Source organism: Odontomachus brunneus, unplaced genomic scaffold (assembly GCF_010583005.1).
Source record: "Odontomachus brunneus isolate Ranch 3 - 2012 unplaced genomic scaffold, Obru_v1 Obru_scaffold_080, whole genome shotgun sequence".
In the NCBI taxonomy this organism is placed as follows: Eukaryota; Metazoa; Arthropoda; class Insecta; order Hymenoptera; family Formicidae; genus Odontomachus; species Odontomachus brunneus.
The window spans coordinates 1,133,999-1,153,611 of record NW_022639530.1 but is presented as its reverse complement, the minus strand read 5'-3'; the positions used below and the strand labels follow the sequence as shown (position 1 = coordinate 1,153,611).

The window sequence follows — 19,613 nt, the reverse complement described above, 5'->3', positions numbered from 1 at the left end:
ATATATATATATATATATATATATATATATATATATATATATATAAATACATACTGTACTCAAATAAATGTTAATATATATATATATATATATATATATATATATATATATATAAAATTATTTCCACAGCACATGTTCTTTAAGTGGGAGGACATATCTAAAAACACAGTGTTACGATATTTATTTATTCATTAATTTAATATTCTCCACATATCGTAATATTATATATTATGTGATATTATTTATAATTCCCCCTTGACGTTTAAATTGCTAGAATGTAAATTCTGCGATGACAGACGCTTGCGGTAACCGTCGAAGTAACCAACGACTCGCATCGAGATCTAGATAGGTAATCAGCATCGTAAAAACGGCCAGCAATGAGAGATATAACGTACTCTTTTTAATTAATTTGGCGCGTATGATGTATCGGGTCTTTATTCTCTCGCTTTTTGCGAATGTTTGTTGAACCGTATGTGTAAAATATTTATCATTTCTGCTTGAATAATCATGATTTGCCGTTATGTGTATATGCGTGCATGCGTGTGCCGATGGTCTGGTTTTGCCACTTGTATCGTTGACGTGAATTAAATATTCCTCGCCGCGAGACGCATAAATAAATGAAATGGATTAAAATAGCGTCAGAGCGAACAAAAAGCCTTGGCAATTTGAAACCGTTTGTTTCGACGAGCAAAAGGTAAAAGTATAACGTCTTCTCCGTGCAATTTATATTAAATGCTAAGTATTACACGTTACATGTTACAAAACGTAAACGTGATGTTTTACACATTAAGTTTCAAGATGTGGGGAGAAAATGGATTGTTGTTAAATCAAAATATTATTTTTACGAAGCATGCAGAGTATGTAGTTTCACGCTCGACGCTTGTTAAAACTAATGCTTTCGTTTTTAATTACTTCGCTGTTTAGCTTCTAGCTAAGAGCACTTCTCCCGCTCTTATTCATACGACCCATTAAAGTATTCTCTGATGCTTCGAAGTTAAAGCATACTACTTCAGGTAAGAGCTCAAGTCGAAATTTTGTCCCTACATTAACCCTGCGAATTCTGTCGAACTTCTGTCGAAGGACTAGTGTAAAATCTCGACATATCGTAAGTCGTAATTTTCGTCCCATATTAACCCTGCAAATTCCAATAAACTTAAAGGACACTTAAAGGATACAGGCTATTGTGCTACTTTGATGTAATAAAGAATGTTTAATGCCGTTTTCTCACTGTCGAATTGCTCTTAAAGAAGGATTTACTTCGGCATCACTTAGTATTCAATTATCTCAATATTCTACCTGCACTCAATATTCCTCCTTAATTACAATAAGCTATTTATTAAAATTTAACTGCAGATAGAATATATACTTACAGAGTAAACTTTCAGTAATTTAATAATGGTAATGTAAGCAATATTCCTCCTTAATTACAATAAGCTATTTATTAAAATTTAACTGCAGATAGAATATATACTTACAGAGTAAACTTTCAGTAATTTAATAATGGTAATGTAAGCAATATTCCTCCTTAATTACAATAAGCTATTTATTAAAATTTAACTGCAGATAGAATATATACTTACAGAGTAAACTTTCAGTAATTTAATAATGGTAATGTAAGCAATATTCCTCCTTAATTACAATAAGCTATTTATTAAAATTTAACTGCAGATAGAATATATACTTACAGAGTAAACATTCAGTAATTTAATAATGGTAATGTAAGCAAATATAATTAATGGATAAAAGAAACATACACATAACAAATTTTGTTTCCTTGTAATTTTACATGTACTTTCAATTAATAACGGATTAAATAATTTAATGAATATTAAATAAGAAGTGATAAATAAATAAGAGTGATATAAATAAGTGGTGAATAAGGTAAACGAAACAACAAACTTTTCTTTTTGTGACTTTTTTATTATCATGTTTTTTGACGTTAAAATACTCAATAAGATATTTGAGGGTTCAAAAAAACAGAGAAAAGAAAGGAATTAGAATGATAAAAATTATAGCAATAATACTGTGTACTAATTAGAACTTTAATTTTAGATTTGGTAAAAGAATTCAGCAATGATAATCCATGAGACATATATAACGATAACTCCTAAGACATAAGTGGAAAAGAAGATGTTGGCCTCGAGGTAGGGCTCGTCAAATATTGCAAAAACGTTGATTGTTGTGATTTCCTGGTTGTGAGCAGCCGGGATGAAATTATTAGTTGGTAGACGACGACGATTAATAAATGATGGTTGGTAGTTAAGAATTTTGCAGGCTGTTTTTTTGAATTACTGCGCGTCATCCATATTTTTCCGTGAGCGAGACATTATTTTTCGAGTCGACGAGTAATGTACGTACGTGTATCCTGCACGTTATTTACATTTACTGCCGGTCTTTAAAACATTTAATTAGGTTGTCATCGGCGTCACGTTTATTAACACACGTTTCTGTCTGATGAAATCATATTTGCGCGAGTGTCAGTGTGTCAGCCATGATAAAGCAGTCGAAAGCCAGAATACTGGGTACATATACGCAGGTGAATCCAATTATTTGTTATAAACAATTTTTCAATTCTTATGAATGCTTGATAACAACGTTTGATAATATGTCAAAAAACGACACAGTGAATAAAATTTTTTATTACAATTTATTAAAATTTTTTATCACCATTATATATAAATATATCATTGTTTAATATTGTATAATATAATTTAATAATAATAGAAATGATTAATAATTATATCACGTAATAAATACAATTATCTTAATATATATATTCTACTTGTTTTTAATATTTTATTTTTTACACGCGTTCAACTTCTTTATTCTTAATTTCAATTAGCAATGTATTAATTATATAAGTTACTTATATAATTAATACACTGTAGTTACTTATATAATTAATTATATAAGTAACTACAGAGATAAGCAAATACAAAACCGGTATGCACATTGATAAATTATTTAATATTATTTATAATCTTTAATCAAGAGAGTAATTAATGACAAGCTCTTATTTATTGACTGTTATTATTTGTATTATTAGTCGTATAGATCTTTGTTTCTTGTTATATAAAATAAATACAAATACACGTTAACAAATAGATTTATGAAGATATGAATATTTCTCATATAATGAGAGACTATGAATACCGGCCTGAATTTTGACTCTTTATTTTTAGTGATGTAACAATATATAATTGTAATATTACTTAACAATTATATATGTATTCATTAAACAATTCTGAAATAGATATTTCTATAAGCTACAACATGGGAAGAAACGACAGTAAATAAAATTTTGTAGCATTAAAAAAGCTAAAATAGACTGTATTACCTCGAGTTTCTCCATTCGGCGTAAGAATCCGGCGAAATTTGTATAGTTAATGTAAAATCTAAATTTCGACCAGCAGGATTGCCGTAAGAACGATGAAAATGTAAACGTGTCGAACGCAGTATGCACTGAAAAAGCACACAAATGTAAATAAATGTCGCAAGAAAAATGTAGTCATTTCAGTTAGTGAGATGCAGTTCGTTTCGAGTGCTTTTGATGCGGAAAACGCTGTAATGGCATTTGCGCACCGCATATTCGTCGAAAAACAGTTCAGAAATACGAACTATACATATAATGATTCATTTAGAAAAAATTCCGTTTTCACCGAAACAAAATTCAGCGTATAAATTTGGCACAATTTTTTGGGGAAAAAGAGTTTACGTTACTTTTCATTGTCGACCGTAAAAAAGTTAAATCGACGAGGAATGAAGTTTCCTTTTTTATACCTACATAAAAAAAATAAAACCGGTTAACGATCGAAATCTTTATGTGCAAAGTTAAAGCCGAATGTTCAATTAAGCATTAAATGTTCTATGATAAGCGGTCAACTGTTGCAATATTATTCGAGGGGACGTCGATTTCGTCTTGGAAAACATATCGATATATATATACCTTGTCCATTCGCGCTGGCGGCGTTCTCATGTTTTATCCGACGAGGTACGTATCCGCCGACCCTGGGTTTATCTTACCGCAGAGACGAACGATCGATGACGACTATGATAAGCAATCCCGGTGCCCGAGGGGTTTGTGCTTTATCGCCCATCATCGCGATCTTCGTGGGCCCCATTCTCGAACTACATTATACACACACAAGGGCATGCCACCGTGCACACACACACACACACACACACACATATATATACACCAAGCACAAACATACACGCTCACACATAACGCGCAAATCGCAGCGTGGAAAACACATCCGCGGATATATCGAGGAACTCGCGAGCGCGAATCACGCTCCAATATCGCGGCGTGCTCGACATTTTCTCAGATCACGCTCGGGCTCAGGCTCGTGAACTTTCGGCGATTCGTTTACGTATCGGCTGCCATCAGATTTCTTCGACTTGTATGTACTTCTACACACGGACGTATATGCACATGTGTGTGTATAAGTATGATATCGCGTGCCGGCACTGCAGATGATGTCGACTATGGAAAACATTGTTACACTCGTCGCTACATCGTTCACGTTAATAGTTTGGAAACGCGGCGAATGAATCGTAACAATCATGTTGATTTTTATGAGACTCTCGACCCATGCGAATAACACCATTGGGACTCATGATTATTTATTATTATTACGAAGAATAATGTGAATATGCATTATTTGGGTATTTAGCGATATTTCATTTGTTTCTTCGTTATTATCCGATCTCTTGACACTAATCTGACACATTATTGAAGTCGTTTTCGACGCCAACGATTTTTAATTTTGAATTACCCGCAAACTAGTGGAATGAGGACTTTCGGTTTATGCAAAAAGATCAGTGCGTATATGAGGTTTAAGCATTGTTGAGCCATTTCGATTATTTGTCATATAACAAAAAGCAAAGTTGCTATAGAGTCGTTTTTGATAATCCAGTATGCAAGATGGAGAGAGAGAGAGAGAGAGAGAGAGAGAGAGAGAGAGAGAGAGAGAGAGATCAAAATATAAAATAAAGACGACTTTTAGTTATATTTCACTTTTTCACATTAACTCTTTCGCTACCAACGAAACATATTTTTTTGCTACTAATAACATTATTCAATTGAATAAACAATTTTTTTGACATTCAGAACATATCAGCTATCACTTTACTTATTATATATATACGATGGGATAAATATTTCCTCCTGAAAACATTAGAGACATCAGTGTCCTGGCTCTATCCCTTTCGCGTCAAACATAAAACTTTTTTTTGCTAAAACATTATATATTAACGTATTTAATGAAGTAAAAGTAAAAAAAATCATTGTATCTTTGAAAAGCAAAATTAGTTAAATATAGCATATAAAAACAGTTTTATACGAGTAGAATACCTCAGAATTCTACGTGTTAAATAGCAAAAATATTTACCTATCGTCACTAGTGTTGCTAGAAAAAAAATTTATTTATACTAAATGTCAAAGCACAAGATCACAGATCACAAATCGTAACTACCAATCACAAATATATTCTCTAAATTTCTTAGAGTGAAATTTCACTCGAAAGAATTTCGTCGAGTCACTTGAGCGATTTTCCACTCATATGGAGTGAATTCTCCACACAGAATTGTTGAGTAAATATTTCCATTCGATATTGAAAAGTGAATCTGATGTATTCCACTGTCAGAGGAACATATTCACTTTGATCGATTGAAACATTCACTCTTATAGAGTTAGAACATTCTAGGCTTGAGTGAAACACTTTTGCGAGTTCGAGAGGTAATATTTCCACTATCGTTTCGAGTGAAACTACTGTGCACATTTCGCTCATTTTGGGTGAGATTTCACTCCAAGGATTTTGGAGAGTAATCACAGATATATAATCTCTTGCCCGAAAATTGCGATACGCCAATCGTAAAAGGTCAAAGATGCTACAACTTCGATTGTAATGAAAAATCATATACAATGATACCAACATTTGTATTTATTATTTGTATTTGTTATTTATTATTGTATTAAAACCGGCAGAGAGCGCTGCCAATTTTGATGCAATATTCGCCGCGCGAGCAATAACAAACACTACCCGCTTCAAAAAGTCTCATTAGTGTGTGTGTGTGTGTCTCACTTGGCCATACACTTTGGGGTGTGGAGATAAACACGCAAGATCGCGCATGACGCTCAATTTTTGCAAGCTGGGAAAGAGGTATGTCCGTGAGACAGGTTATAATGCTTCCTATCGTGCTAAGATTATTATACGCAACAGCAACAACGAACACTTCAAGGATGATTTACAATATTACATGCTAACCTTATTAGATGTCAAAAAGCAGTACGATGCCGAGATCCTGGTAGAAATTTCACGCAATTTGTAAGCAGTTACTAAACAGTTATATTAACGTTTGCTCAGTAACTGACGAATAAAACTTAGATATAGAATTGTATTGCGACAAAAACACATTAGACTATCTTAGAAAGCATCTTACATTTCCTGTACAATTCCCTTATAGAAATATCATACTAAGAATCATTGATAATTACTTATTTTCAGTATTAAAAATACTGAATAATAAGTAATTATCAATGATTCTTAGTATGATATTTCTATAAGGGTTGTGAACATAAAGATTATCCGACTTTTTGTTGGCAACGTAATCTAAAAATTATCCAATGAGAGAATAGTACCTAAGAAATACGTTTCTTATATTGGACTATTCGGTTATATTCTGAAACTTATTACAAAAAATTAGATATTCTTTATGTCTACGATTGTACTGACTTTTATTAAAAATTAAAATTGTACAATAAGCAAGCATGCACACAATATCCATTATTACTAGCACAAAACTATCCATTTTATGAGCAATAAACTTATTAATAGTTTCTTTGTCCAATTATTGCTCAGTTCTCGATCAATAAATGAGTTCAGATACTACGCATTTTTTGTGCACAGTAACTGTAGACAAAGCATTACATCTTGATTGGGATCCTAACAGTTACTGTGCACAAAAAATGCGCAATATCTGAACTCATTTATTGACCGAGAACTGAGCAATAATTGGACAAAGAAACTATTAATAAGCAAGTTTATTGCTCATAAAATGGATAGTTTTGTGCTAGTAATAATGGATATTATGTGCATGCTTGCTTATTGTACAATTTTAATTTTTAATAAAAGTCAGTACAATCGTAGACATAAAGAATATCTGATTTTTTGTAATAAATTTCGGAATATAACCAAATAGTCCAATATAAGAAACGTATTTCTTAGGTACTATTCTCTCATTGGATAATTTTTAGATTACGTTGCCAACAAAAAGTCGGACAATATTTATGTCCACAATTGTACAGGAAATGTAAGGTGCTTTCTAAGATAGTCTAATGTGTTTTTGTCGCAATACAATTCTATATCATTAATATATAGCTCATTTGTCGTTTGCTCACTTTCAACTCTAACCTTATTTGTCACTTCTGCTATAGCGTGTTGTTTTGTTAAATTCCAGATTTCCTCCAACTTCCTTGCTCTATGTTTTGCTACGCGTTCATTTATTCTTTACATAGTTTTAAAATCGTCTCTATACAATGTAATTTTTATCATGCACATGTCTATGCGATATAAAACTTAATAAAACTATGTTCAGTTTCTTTCCAGTTTTTGCGCAGTTTCGATACAACTATGAAATACAGTAATATTAGACAGTAACTGATTAGGTGTCTAGTAAAACTGCATAGATTTCTACTAGGGGAGTTCGCATTCTTAACTTTTTGACTAACTTCCCTACTGCGTGTGCTGCAACTAATCAAGAAATCTGTTTCTTGTCTCAGATCTAACAGAATCCACGGTCACCACGAATAGATGTAGGATTAAAGGATGCAAACGTAGTCCGGAAGACTCAGTTCGGAAGACCTGGTTTGGGTCAAGCAAAGTCGGCACGAAGGTAACTCGCTGTACTTTTTATCTCTGCGCTTGAAAATTGGCATACAGTTGTCAAAGTAAAAATCGCGAAGTTTCGATCGCAGATGTTAGAATCAAGTTAGGTTAGATTAGATTTGTACTAGCTGAGTTCTTTTGGTCAAGCTTAGTTTAAAGTTATGTAAAGAGGCAACGCGCATTCGTATCGCTCGTAGGTTCTTTGTGTGTTAAGCTGCCCTCTCAAATCTAATCAACGAAACTTTAACTTCTTGTTCTAGATCTTGACATCAAAACATGTCTTTTAAATTAGCGAAATAAAATCAGCAGAATCAGTTTTAATCAATATTTTTACATGTTACTCATTTGTTACTCAAAATTTTCCAAAGAAAAAAGTTTGTAGTTCTGTTAGCTTTTTTTGTAATCTGATGTTCCGCTAACGGAAGATTAAGTTAGCGGAATATATATATATATAACAACGAAATTGTACATAACGAAGACAGAAACATTTGTTGCTCATTTATTTTTCTCGAAATAAATAGCATAATAGTATAATAATTACTATATTATATTATATTATTACTATATTATATTATACTATAGACAATGTAGAACTTATGTTAAATAGCTGAAGCTACGGAATTTATTCGTTATAATACATAACTATTCATTCACTTAGTATGATCTCTTAATAGTCTTAATAGAACATTAGTCTTATATAACGCGTATCAGAATTGAGCCACCATACGCCGAATTGACGAATATTTTAATCACATTGATAGATTTTATGATAGAAACTTCTACATTTTACTCGCGTATTTTCTTAGGACGTTTTGTAAATAGAAATGAATCTTAATAGATTCAATTCAGTATCGCGTAAGCTACGATAAAGTAACGCGAAGCTGACATACGAATCTGACGTAATGATTTCACGCTTTTCTTTTAATTATTTTGCTCACGAAATGACTTGAACGAGTTGATTTCATGGTCGCAAAAAAATTTTAGTTTTCCACTTTTTATATCGAATTTACCACGTGAAATAAATATGCTACATATTATTAAAAGTATAAGAGAGTGACATAAAATTTTTTGTTTGTTTACGCGTCGCGTAGTTGCGATCGTTAAAGAGAACCACAACTTTTGAGTGTTTACGATTATACTTTGTTGGCGTATGCGTTAATGTACTTCGCAATTGCCATGGTTCCTGGCTTTTGGTCTTTTATATTAACGTTCGCGTTCGCGATTACACTTTTAGAGAATTACGAATTACATTACATTTAAACTCGCGGAAACATTTCGAAAGCAAACTTCGCGGAAGTATTGTGGAATAGTTTCCGCACCAGTTTTGCAGAGTAATCTCCGTGCTATGCTACAGAACAGTTTCCGCATTAGTATTGTGAAGCCACTCTGCATGAGAATCTCACTCCACTCGTCAACCTGCGTGTTGCGTTGACATATCTCATGATAGACGCGACTAATCTTTAACCCTTTGAGTTATAGTGGGATCCTATCGTCCCACCTATCTTTCCTTTATTTTCAGTGATATTATCTTATATTGGCAAAAACGTAGTCGATTACATTATTACACGCGCTCTCTTTTATAAATATAAGGTATTAAGAATAAGTAAAAAAATAATTTGAATATTTATAATTGTTAGATTATTATAAGCAAATGCAAATAAAACAAAAGACACTTTTTCAGATGACAATCATTTTAGATCTAACTATTAGAAATCGAAACATTAATAGTTTATTAAAGACAATTAATAGTATTTTACATATTTTGCTCAAAATCTTTTGCAAATCGTATTTTTTACAATCACAAATATATAAAATAAAGCTTATTTTCTCAATATGAAAAAAAATATTTGTTACAGTTATAGTTTGTTATAGTTTTTTTACACAAGAAATTTGCAACAAATATATTTATCAATATTTCAATAGTTTATTACAAAAAATAGACTTTGTCGACCTAGTTTTATTTTAATTTTACTTGGTTTGTATCTGCTTTATAAGGTAGCAGCCATGGTATAAAATCGAGCAATTAAGAGCAACTATTGACGCCGTTAATAGTGCGACAATGATATTTATAATTACAAAAATATATAAAATTATAAAATATGTAAAATTATAAAAATATATAACATATATTAAATATATAAAATAAAAAAAATACAAATGTTTCGGTCCTAACATTTAAAACCTTTTCAGTATGACATGAAATTATAACAATACAAAAAGTTGTAGTGATGTGATCGACTAACATATCGAGCGACTGATACCCAAATTTTTATGGTTGCTATCTTATAAAGCAGATATAAACATTAAAATGAAATATCGATTTTTTACAATAAACTATTGAAATATTGATAAATATGTTTGCTGCAAGTTTCTTATGTAAAAAATGCAACTATTTCTTTTTCATATCGAGAAAATATTATTATTTCCAAATAATGCTAAAAGCGAGATTGCTAATTTTGAAAACTTGTCGTCATATTGAACTCGCTATTTTGAGTTTTGAATTTTAATCTTAAATTCGTGATCAACGACTCCAGGATTTCTCATATGCCAGATTTGAAGAAACTTTATTGGAAAATAAAATGCATGGCTCAAAAGGTTAATTGTGTGTCGCGTTTCCTTCACTCGAAAATTTTAAATTCATTTGCAATTTTCAATTTCACGGTTTTTGCTATCGATTTCCTACATTTGATTCGAGCCGCTTCTGCATGAAAATGACATAGCATGTCACGAATTCGCAAAACGGGAAATCTACCTCTCGGAAAATGGAATCATGATAATATTTTTAATATTTTCGATTCCGCTGAAGATCACCGCAGTCTTTGGTCGCGATTTTTCACACACGGTTAGCCGTTTAAATATGATTTTTCGTTAATCGAATTTGTAGGTCCTACCTTCAAAGATAAAAGTCAAAATTTTTTATGAATGTTGTCGAAATGTCCTCATGAATATTTGGACATAAACATTTACTGAACATTAATCGCGTTGCGAAAAGTGTGAAGTGCTATTATCAACGTGGGACGAGGTCGGAGGTCGGATGCGGAACAATGTAGTTTTAGTTGCAGTAGCGAGTGAATCTGGTTAGATTTTGATAGATTTCTACGCTAATGGTGAATTATGAATTTTATCATTCACAAAATGATTATGATAATCTATATGTATAGTAAATCGCATTGGTTCCCAGCGAGAAAGGTAATAATACAGTTATGTACTGCTGTTTAAGAATATTCGCTTGATTTAAGCTTAGAAGATTGATTTCATTTATTACATTTTCTATCAATATAAAGTGTCGAAAATATATTGCTAAAATAGTATGGCAACATTTCAAAGATTAATGCAGTTATATGGGTTTAAACTAGGGCGTAGAAATAAATTACTTGAATTTCGGGCTTGGGTTCAATACTCACCTACATTGAGAAAAAAATATCTGAAAAATAGTAAATATTTATTTAGTGGGGTGCTAACAAAATTTATTTAAATCTAGATTCTTTTATTTAAATGGATAAATAATTGCTTTCATGAGGAGTTTAAGTTTTTTAAGGTTTTAAGGATATTTTTAAGGAAATTTATATTTTCTTTTTGAAAAGTATTTTATATTAGTATAAATAAATGTGTGTGTTATTATAGTGTGCATACCGAATTTTATTTCTTAAATATTTTTTCTCTCAGTACTATATGACTTAAATATAATATTCTTTAGGGCTATTATACACACTTTTGAAGTGTGTGTTAGTAATTGTGGCAGATGAGCCCAATCATGGCAGCCAATAAAGATGTTTTTTGACATGTTCTGTCCCATTGAATTGTTTTAACAAACACTATTCTTTTACATACAATTCACACATATTCTTTAAGTATGTATAATTAAATGTGGGCAAAAATGCATTTTGAAATATTTTATAGTTCTTTAAAAAAATTCCTAACATGACCTATTTTTAATTTGATTTAAGTAAATATCCTTTTAGCATTATGAAAATATAATATTTTATATTTTCTGTGGAAAACGTTTGAATAAAAATACTGAGATCATAATAGTCAGCCAGTATCGGGTAATTTTGTATGTGATATGAAGATTTTTCTATTTTGAGGTTTGATATATCAGTAAATTTAAATTTACCAAATTTAAATTAATTTTAGATTATTAAGATAATTTAGATTAATAAATTTAAATAAAGACTGGTAGATTAGTAAATTATATATTTTAAAAATTGGTTGATTAGTAAATAATAAAATAATATTAATAATAATTAAGTATAATAATTACTTTTAAGAAGTAACTGATCAGTCATTAAAGCTTTCCTTCAAACAAAGAACTGAGTAACTTGCACGTAACAGTGCAAATTTGTCATTAGTTATTCATTTGTTAATATTAGCTTATTGATACAGCGTATACGTTCTGAAATCAAGAGACGAAATCAGCTGAACTGTGAAAATCAATATTGGTTGATCTGCGCGAATCAATAAGAGATTTCGGTTCGCGGCGTGCACACGTACTGGCGCGTTTGAGGATGCGAAATCTGCATGACACATCGGCAAACATTATTCAGGCATAACTGGAAAACAGTCCCGACCTGGACATTTGAATATTAGGATTAATAATCATGATTATAAGTTTAATAATTATACGCTAGGTAATAAATAGCTATATATTAAATTATAATTTTAGAATGCGCTGTAAGATATATCATTATCGTTTGATAATTTCTCTCTCTCCTTATTTGCTGCCGATCAATCTATCATTATTTATCGATGTCGAATGGAAATGGTGCACGCGCTGATAATCGCGTCATCAAATGTAATTATCTTTTTAATTCCAACGCGCAAATTGTGATCGTGAGTACGGTGTCGTGTTCAAATTAAATCGCATGTGACGCAATCGTGATGCTCGGTGAAGCAGGCTGCTTTATATTCGTTACCACAATTAATCCATGCTTAACGGTAATGCAATTCGCGTGCAGCGATAGCAGAAAGTAATCTATAATACGCTGACAAGCTTGCGCGCTCATTAACAATGTGCACGATCGAAATTTATAATTCCTCAGTCGCGGAGAGTGTCATTGCGGAGTGCTACGTAGCGAAATTGACATTTTTATGTTTGATCATTTTGTGCTGCGTCATATATAAGAGCAATAACGCGCGAAATATATTCCGGATGACTGCAGAGCGAAATATTCCTACAACCGTTACGTCAAAAGCTTAATATGGCGTCATTTATAAAATATCGAATTTATTTATAATAACTACCTGTCACTTGGATCCTCGGGTTTTCAAATTTATCCTTAATACAAGTTCGCATATCATATATCCTGATTCGCTGTGTATATATTATATCATGGTGTTCATCATCTATTCTGTTTGCATAATAATAAAAATCTTATGTTCCATCTTTTCCTTAGGGGGATCCATAATACACGAGATACCATAGATTACGCTTTTCTATTCTACACGCGCGCCGTCTTATCCATCTCTTAAAGTTTCCTTTTTCGTTGCGTAGCCTTATTTGGAATCAAATGCAGGCTAAATTATGAGGGCAGAGGAGGAAGGAGAGGGGCGGCGGGAAAGATCAAGTGATTAATCCTGCTCATTTCCAACTCTTTATTAAATATTCATCAAGATGTGTGTACGATTTTTGACGTGCGAGGGAACAGAGAAGTAACAATTTATAGAGATCTATATTTAAATAGTTTTTGTGTGTGCGCCGTTTAAGTATTTAAGTGGCGTGTATACTTTCACGCGTGCGCACGCCCGCACACGCACTACCACTATACCGCTGTTCAAAGTGCGCCCAGCGAGAATTAAATAACACAATATCGTTTCGTTAATAGCGACGCTGAAGTGCGCACATGCGTTGGGCGCAACTAATGTTCTCGCGAGCGCGAACAAACTAAAACGAGATATTTACCGTTAATATAACTTGATATGTTCTATTATTCTATAATACTATACGTAAACACACGTTACGCTTTTATTTCGCCATCTTCATCGGTGATATTTCATTCTGCGCTTGCCCGAAGCTAAATACGGTCGTAATTGCACGCGATCTCAATTGCACGAGTAATTTTAGCTCGAGGGAATGATATGCAAAATCATTTTCGGGGGTGCAGCTCGCAAATAAAATTGAACGACGCGCGATCATTATCCGCGCAACCGCGCGCTGTCCAATCGAAAAACTCGTCCTGTTGCGCAAATTGTCGTGAAATTGGTAGCGCCTTGAACAAAAATGTAAAACGGCGGGATTGGTTATTCATCGATAGTGCTTCGCATTGAATTACGTAATCGCTATTGAATTCTGCGCGTCCGTCGCACGACTCCTTCGATAAGTCAATTTAACTTTTGCGGAGGATTTCTCTCATTAAATCTGGCCGATTATCGTCGGCATATCTTAAGCCACATTCTTCTCGATTTATCATCTCCCTTGGTTCTGTCGCCTCGCGGAGATACGCTCCCCGTTGCGTCGAGTCGAAAATCCGTTCGATCTCGCGAGTAATCTTAGCTTGATGGAAATAGCGTCGGGCTAAGTGAAAATTGAGAATTGTCGCCGCAAAATTAATATACCTCGGTACACACCGGCGTGAATTCAGGCATTGAAGTAAACTACTTTCTCAGGTTACAGAGGGAGAAGCGTTCCCCCAGCTTCCTGCTACTGTGCGCGTTCCACCAAGTATACAGTCTCTATTTATTAAACCTATTAACCTACTAACAAGATAGTCGATTATCACAGGTTCAGAATAGCTCCGTAAGGTAAGTTGCGTATCGCCTTCTTATATTGAGAGAAAAAATATCTAAAAGTTAGTATTTATTTATGGGTATATACTAACAGCATATTTACTGAAATTTTAATTCTTTTATTTAATCTTTTGGGGCGAACCGCTCGCCTCATAAATAATTTTTTTTAGATAAATCATTTAATATAAGTTAAATTTAATATGATTTAATAATATGAATAATTTTGTCAGAAAATTTTGACAAATAATTTAATATAAATTAAATTTAATGTAATTTAATAATATATTAATAATTCTGTCAGAAAATTTTGATAATTTTTGTGGATTTTTTAAATTGATTTGAAGTTACAAGCTTTCGTTTGAGACAAATAAGTGCATGATATATGCAATTTTCAAGAAGATATATCTCATTTACTCGGGGCGAGCCATTCGCTCCTTTTGAGAACTATTTCATGTCACAACATATTATTTATTTTATATAACAATATTATTATTAATTAACAATCAACATATTATTTATTTTACATAACAATATTAATTAACAATTAACATATTATTTGTTTAACTAACATATTATTTAATTAACATATTATTTGTTTTATATAATAATATTACTATTAATTGACAATACAAAATATTATAACTCACATATATAATAATAAAGAAACATATTATATGCTTCTAATTCAAATAACAAATATGTTATGAATGTACAGCACCTCAATTAGCTTTTCGACTGTTATGCTAAATTCCCAGACATAAATTCCCAAGTGAAGCAAGCAACTTAAAAAAATGTTCCGTATAATAGCATATTTATGACCTTAAAAGTGATTTTAGTATACAGTAAATAAACATATAAATGCGTAAATATAATACAACATGTCATTTATTTTTATTCATATCTGTATAGAATATATTAAAATTATGATTATGATAATATAATAACTATTATAGTTCTTATATCATATTTTAGTTCTTGTACCATACTTGTTATTGCACAATTCTGCAAATAACTTAAATATTATTAATTTCCGACTCTCAAATGAGATAAGCTGCTCGCCCCATGACTATTTAAAATAATCTTATCAAAAAATTTTGATAATTTTTGTGGACTTTTTTCTAACTGATTTTTAAGTTATAAGATTTTGTTTGAGACAAATAAATACATACTATATACAACAAAAAGATATAACTTATTTACGCGAGTCATTTGCCCCTCTTGGAAACCTATATCAAGGAAATTAATATAGGAATGGAAAGATTAAATAGCATAAATAATCGCTTTCATAAAAAACCCAAGATTTTTTAATGTATCAAGAAAATATATATTTCCTTATTTGGAAGATATTTATATATTAGTATAGAAAAATGCTGTTAATACTCATCAGATAAATATTTACTATTTCTTGGATATTTTTTCTCTCAGTGTATAATGCGTGTTCTATTACAAGATAAAAACGTGTATTTTGTATCGTTTACAGTTCTATTTGAGCAAACGCTAAAGCTCCATGACATAATATCACGTGTAGCGTAGAAAATTTCTCCGCGGATAGATATCAAAACTCTCACAAGATACGTTATGCACGTTCATATTTTCATCCAAACTGCGATTTTATGTGGCGTAGTTTAGTTTGTCGTATTTTATTTTCCGGACGTGTTTCGACGAGCGTTACGTGTGAAACAGTTGTTATCAAAATTCGATGTGGTTTGTCGCTTTTTCGCGCTCGAGAATTACGACGAGTGCGCGTCAAAAGTACGCGCTTCTAACTTAAATGTATCAAGTCGCGCAGCGGCCATGAGGGAAAATTTTGTGTTTACGATGTCTCGGTTGTGTAAATTTTACTTTTTTTTAGCGAGTCTTCTTTTAATCGCGGCGTGTGAAAAGGAAAAAAAAACATGCGTAATATGATTCTCTATGCGAGCTCGATTAATTAGTGCAAATTTGAATTACGCTTTGTTACACACGATAACGTGGAATTTAACAATACCGTAGTTTCTCACGATACGTTCGTTTTGAATAATTTCAGGCAATGCAGTCCTTATAAATTTGTTTAATTGTTCGCGAAACCGTGCAATTCCGCCTATTAATACGCAGCAGGTGATAATTGTTGCGTTATTTGCATGCGTTCGTGTATTGCCCTGGTCTAAAGAAAAACACTGATAAACCGAAGTACCTTCATAAACCCAGTTGTGGTCGATACCTGCAATAATAGCCTAATTAACGTCTTTGTTGATATAGTCGATAATGACCCTCTTTGTGATCAGCCTCTGCATCACACAGTGGCGAATGTTCCTTCGAACATCGTTATAAATATTAATTATTAAATCTAATCTCTTGTTCTGCCCTTTCTTTCTCTCTGTGTAACATTCGTTGTAATATATATTTCAGGGAGCTTCTTCGCAAAATAGATAATAAAAAACTTATAATAGAGACTCTCTTCGCGTTTACATTGTGAGTTTTAATGGATACAAATTTCACTTGCCTTTGTACTGATTAAAATGAAATTTAAATTAATCTTTTTGCACTATAATTTTTAACTAACACATAACACAACGTCTAAAATCGAAACATAAGACGTCTTAACCTGTTAACCGAGCGGGACGTATAAATACGTCAAACGTAAACAATATCGGGTACGGGTAGGACATATGAATACGTCCTTGAAATATATGTTGCGCTCTGGAACGGGCGGGACGTATATTTTCGAACAACAAAGGTATTAGTCATCCATACATGTCTCGACATGAATTTAAGACACGGAGGGTTGAAAGAGTTCGCGCCCGTTATATGCTACGTAATTAAAAAGGGAATTCCCCGGTTAACAGGTTAAAGACGTTTCAAAGACGTTTTAGAAACGTTTTATATTTCGACGTTTGAGAGACGTTTTTTAAACGTCTTACGTATACAGTTTAGGTAAATATGTTTGCATCCAGTTATTATCTAACATTAATATATTTTTATTTTTAGTTGTAAAAATATTTGAGGAAACTGAACAAGAATTTAGTAGTGTTTTATTTAGTGGTTAAAGCAATATGTGGATCGATTCTTCCCAAGAAATAGTATCAGTAATATTAATTCAGTTTTAACATGCATATATTATAATATTTGTCGTGATTAAATTTAAAACGTATATCTATTTATATCGTTAAAAAGGAACTTAAAATTGCATGAATAGTAAGTGAGTGTGAAGAAAAGCATAAGGCAAGAAAATGAAAATTGGAGGAAAGGTGTTTAACAATATTAAGTTTTGTGACAGAGATGACAAACAAGATTAAGCACCGTCTAAAATAGGAGTAAAGTATGGTTGTAAGAAGTAAGAGTAAGAAATTGACCAATCACAGTCGATTATTCTTCTCATATTCGATTGTGATTGGCCAATTTCTTATTCTTACTTCTTACAGCCATTCTTCACTTCCATTGTAGACGGTGCTTTAGAAGTGAAAAGGAGCAAAAGATAAATGGGATATATGTTAATAATACAAAATTTCACTACGATGAAAACTCATCAGACTATTCTAATAATCATGATACAAATAAAAACTATAATAATATTTCAGACTTAAAACTTGATAAAATAGTACAAGAATAGATAAAAAAACATTTGATGTTTGTAAAAAATGTCACGTAAAAATCGAAAAATATAAGAATATACAAAGTATTCAAGGAAAAAGATTCCAGTTTTATTGTACTGATTGTACCGATTGTGAGTGAAAATTATTTAAGAGTAAAAATACGTCGAAAAATCAACCCGTCCAGAATTATAAACGTTTGTCAATTTTGATGAAGTTATTTTAGTGCTTCTATTGATCACGCGCGATGAACAAATAAACAAGTATCTGACTGTATTATTATTTTATTATTGCTTTCTTTACAATATATTCTATGTGTATTCTATGTGTATTCTATGTCTTCTCCATCTATTTTTACATACGCTTTATATCTTCGTATTATATAATTGCAAACTCTTTTAAAAGTTTCTGGTCCTCTTTGAATCAGCTGCATTTTGAATTCTCTAATCTTTTTACATAATTCATTGGTAAGGAATATGCATTCATTGATCATAAGGACAAATAATTATACTGCGCTGAAAAAAGATAGTAAACGTAAATATTGTAGAGTGTAAAGATGGAAGGACACGCGCAAAATCATTTCATAAACATCGAAGTCCGTATAAGTCTGGAACTCTCTTTTTAACAACTTGTGTATTACATAAGATTTTCTGCGCTATAATTCTTCGCATTAACATTTTTCCATTTAGAGAGCATGCATAAGAAATAAAATAGGGTAAATCTGCTCATCTTATGAGCAAGAAACTTCATCATTAATCAACTGATCGTTTTTCGTCCATCTTCTGTTTTTGTTCGGTAGATGGCTTCAGATTTTGCGCGTCTTTCGTACATAATAATTGCAGAAAAAGCGTCACATCTTAATTGGAATTCTAAGTAGTTTTACTCTTCCGTTACTAGACAGAAGTTAATATAACTGTCGAGTAACCTCTTGGAAAGTGCATTAAATTTCTACCGGGAAAGTTGTGAGTTAAAAGTGAAGCGTGTCTTTACAATAAACCGTATTCGTAAATAAATACGTGATAAAAAATTATTAATGTTGGCGACGTTAGGGCGCTTTCACAAACGATACTTACTGACATAACGCGAACACAATGGTGAACAGATAACATGGTTACACAATTTCCTGCGTTGCCAACAAAGACTGTCGCGATAGACGATTAATGCCATCACGGGTAATTTAATTGTTTTGTGCCGTTACTAATACACACTTATCTAATAGCGGTTCTCGTGTCGCGTTCTATTAACGACCCTTATACCGCTCCGATTGTTTCTGAACGCTGTTATCAAACATTGCAATTGATCGTCATAGCTGCATTTTGCAGAGAGATAGACAGAAAAGAGAGAGAGAAAGAGAAAGAGAGATAGATAGAGAGAGAGAAAGAGAAAGAGAGAGAGAGAGAGAGGGAGAGAGGGAGAGAGAGGGAGAGAGAGG

At 32.1% G+C, this 19,613-nt stretch overlaps 1 long non-coding RNA gene across 1 annotated transcript in view; it reads left to right on the top strand.

Annotated features, from left to right (window-relative positions):
• The first annotated feature begins 2,484 nt into the window (after positions 1-2,484).
• Positions 2,485-19,613, top strand: part of LOC116847576 — a 75,206-nt gene continuing 58,077 nt past the window's right edge. Inside the window, exons 1-2 of the long non-coding RNA XR_004378789.1 lie at positions 2,485-2,536; positions 7,784-7,896. This is a non-coding gene — a long non-coding RNA (uncharacterized LOC116847576). The remainder of the gene's footprint in view (positions 2,537-7,783; positions 7,897-19,613) is intronic.